Source organism: Artemia sp. Qi Xiang Cuo, chromosome 6 (assembly GCF_049724085.1).
Source record: "Artemia sp. Qi Xiang Cuo chromosome 6, ASM4972408v1, whole genome shotgun sequence".
Lineage (NCBI taxonomy): Eukaryota > Metazoa > Arthropoda > Branchiopoda > Anostraca > Artemiidae > Artemia > Artemia sp. Qi Xiang Cuo.
The window spans coordinates 17,029,407-17,033,511 of NC_142799.1; positions in this window are offsets into that span (position 1 = coordinate 17,029,407).

Here is a 4,105-nt window from a genome sequence, read left to right on the forward strand (position 1 = left end):
TCCCTTGGTGACATAATAATCTTTTTCACTTAATTTTAAACTTTAATGTCACCTAAACTAACGGCCCTAATATTTAGTACCTATGGCACGTGCAGAATAACCCAAGATGACAAATGACCCTGAACAGCTAAAGAAAAAGGCATAGGACAAGAAACAGCAACAAATCCCATAAAAAAAATATTGCACAACTAGATATTCGGGTAGTTGCAAACGAAATTGCGTCTTAAAACTAAACAATAGCACGATAATTATGCTATTATGGAATTTTTTTAATCATTTGAATAACGTCACATTCATGAGCACGTTTCAAGAGAGTGAATTACGTCCCCCCCCCCCCCAGGAGTGATTGTATCGTTTTTACATAAGAAAATAGCTAATTATAAAATACCAAGGGCAATGAGTCTATTTACAAAAGGCGTCTTAAGCAATTTCATAATGCCTAGTCGACAAAAAAACAACTTAAACCATCAAATTTGACAAGACCAATCTGAGCAGCTAAGGTAAAGGGTATTTTCTTCTTATTTTGAAGAAACGAAGAAACGTATTTTCTTCGTATTTCGTTGCAAACACTGTGGAACGTCTAATTTACTGCCTTTTTTGTGACCTTTTTATGGATAAGACCCATATTTTAGCCAAAAATAGGCCTCCCTCATTGGAAGGTACAAAATACCCCTTTGAATCAGAAATTTTAATCACAGAACCGCATTTGCTTAGTATTTCGTTGCAAAAGTCAATGAAACGTCATTTTTTTGCTACTTTTATGACCTTTTTATGGAGAAGCCCCATTTTTGGATTTAAGATATGGCGTCCCTCATTGAAAGGTAAGACAGCACTTACTTTAACAGCACATTTGAATCAAGAACCGCACTTGCTTCACATGTCGTTGCAAAACACAGTAAAATATCATATGTTTGCTATTTTTGTGACCTATTTGTTGGGAAGGTGAAACTTTCAGCCAAGACAAGGCTTTCCTCACTGAAAGGTAAAAAAAAACACCCACTTCAACCACAAATTCAAATCAAAAAACTGTAATTACTTCGTGTTTCGTTGCAAGTCACAGTAAGACGTCATTATTCTTGCTATTTTTGTGACCTTCCTATGGAGAAGGATCTTTTTGTAAGCTAGGACTTGATCTCTTTCACTGAAAGGTAATCAAAAATTATGTGTGTGTGTGTGTGTGTGTGTGTGTGTGTGTGTGTGTGTGTGTGTGTGTGTGTGTGTGTGTGTGTGTGTGTGTGTGTGTGTGTGTGTGTGTGTGTGTGTGTGTGTGTGTGTGTGTGTGTGTGTGTGTGTGTGTGTGTGTGTGTGTGTGTGTGTGTGTGTGTGTGTGTGTGTGTGTGTGTGTGTGTGTGTGTGTGTGTGTGTGTGTGTGTGTGTGTGTGTGTGTGTGTGTGTGTGTGTGTGTGTGTGTGTGTGTGTGTGTGTGTGTGTGTGTGTGTGTGTGTGTGTGTGTGTGTGTGTGTGTGTGTGTGTGTGTGTGTGTGTGTGTGTGTGTGTGTGTGTGTGTGTGTGTGTGTGTGTGTGTGTGTGTGTGTGTGTGTGTGTGTGTGTGTGTGTGTGTGTGTGTGTGTGTGTGTGTGTGTGTGTGTGTGTGTGTGTGTGTGTGTGTGTGTGTGTGTGTGTGTGTGTGTGTGTGTGTGTGTGTGTGTGTGTGTGTGTGTGTGTGTGTGTGTGTGTGTGTGTGTGTGTGTGTGTGTGTGTGTGTGTGTGTGTGTGTGTGTGTGTGTGTGTGTGTATATGTCGAAAGCGATTGGAGGGCAACTAGCCCCCCCCCCCATACACATAATTCCCGCAAACACATCCGATCAAAATTTGAGATAGCCATTTTGTTCAGCGTAGTTGATTTCCAGATAGAAATTATTTTTTTGAGGGGGACACTCTCCCACAGCCTTCAGGGCAAGGATTGTAACTTACGCCCTTGGGGCATATAAGGTATTTATAGAAGGCGTTATTGTAGAAACTTTAAAAAAGGCTCATTCGATTGGAAATGCAAAGGGCTAGTGCCCTTTTTAATAATCGAAAGTGATTGGAGGGCAACTAACCCCCCTTCACGCTCACCTTTTCCCCAAACACATCCAATCAAAATTTTGAGGTAGCCATTTTATTCGACGTAGTTTTCAGTTCTGTAAACTAGGTCTTTGAGGATGACAACCCCCTCACAGCCCTCAGGACAAGGGTTGTAAGTTTTGCCCTTGGGGAATATAAACTTTTTATAGAACGGGCTGTTGTAGAAACTTCAAAAAGGGCTCATTCGATTAGAAATTGAAATGGCCAACACCCTTTAAAATAGTCGAAGGTAATTGGAAGGCAACTAACACCCCTTCCACGCCCACCATTTCCCCAAACACATCCAATCAAAATTTTGAGATGGCCATTTTTTTCCACTCAGCTTCAAGTTCAGGAAATTATACCTTTGAGCAGAACATTCCCCTCACAGTCTTCAGGGCAAGGGTTATAAATTATGCCCTGGAGGCATATAAGTTTTTATTGAAATCTTTGTCGCAAAAACTTGAAAAGGAGCTCATGCGATTGGAAATTCAAAGGTCTAGTGCCCTTTTTAATAGTCAAAAGTGATTTCAGGGCAGCTAGCCCCTCTCTCGGCTACCTTTTTCCCAAACACATCAAATCGAAATTGTTAGATAGCCATTTTGTTCAGTGTGTTGGATTTCCAGATAGAAATTAAGTTTTTTAGGATTACACTCCCCCAAAGCCCTCAGGCAAGGGTTGTAAATAGTGCCCTGGGTCTGGATAGGTCTGGAAATTGTGTCGTTGAGGATGACAAATCTTTCCAGCACTCAGGGCAAGGGTTGTAAGCTATGCCCTGGGGGTATATAAGGTTTTCAAAGAACCCGTCGTCGTAGAAACTTCAAAAAGGGCTCATTCGATTGGAAATTGAAATGGCTAGTGCCTTTTTTAATAGTCGAAAGTGATTGGAAGGCAAAAAACACCCCTTCCACATCATCTTTTTCCTCAAACATATCCAATCAAAATTTTTACACAGCCATTTTGTTCCACGTAGTTTAAAGTTCAGGAAATTATACCTTTGAGCAGGACACTACCCCCATAGTCTTCAGGGCAAGGGTTATAAGTTATGCCCTGGGGGCATATAAGGCTTTTGTTGATATGTTTGTCTTAGAAACTTGAAAAGGGGCTCTTTCGATTGGAAACTCAAAGGGCTAGTGCCCTTTTTTAATAGTCGAAAGTGATTTGAGGGCAACTAACCCCCCTCTCACGCCCACATTTTCTCCAAACAGATCCAATCAAATTTTTTAGATAGCCATTTGATTGAACGTAGTTGAAAGCTATGGAAATTAGGTCTCTAAAGATGACAACCCATCCCCCCCACCACCCTCAGGGCAAGGGTTGTAAGTTATGCCCTGGGAGCGTATAAACTTTTTATAGAAAGTGATGTAAAAACATCAAAAAGGGCTCATTCAATTGAAAATTGAAAGGACTGGTGCCCTTTTAATAGTCGAAAGTGATTGAAGGGCAACTAACCCTCCTTTCATGCTCACCAGTTCCTCAAACACATCCAATAAAAATTTTGAGATATCCATTTTGTTCAACGTAGTCAAAATTTCTGGAAATTAGGCCTTTTAGGCTGAATATCCCATCAGAGCCCTCAGTGCTAGGGTTGTAAGCTATGCCCTGGGGACATATAAGGTTTATATAGAAAGTTGTTGTAGAAATTTCAAAAGGGGCTCATTGATTGGAAATTGAAATTGCCCTTTTTAATAGTCGAAAGTGAGTGAAAAGTACTTAATCCTCCTTTCACACCCACCATTTCCCCAAACAAATTCAGTTAAAGTTTAGAGATGGCCTTTTTTTCAATGTAGTTTAAAGTTCTGAAAATTATGTATTTAAGGATGACGAACCCCCCAGAGTCCCCAGGGCAAAAATTGCAAGTTATGCCCTGGGGGAATATAAGGTTTTTAATGATAGAGTTGTCATAAAAACTTCAAAAAGGGCTCATTCAATTGAAAATTGAGAGGGCTAGTGCTCTTTTTAATAGTTGAAAGAGATTGGAGGATAACTAACCCCCCTCTCACATTCACCCTTCCCCCAAATACATCCAATGAAAATTTCAGATAGCCATTTTAATCAA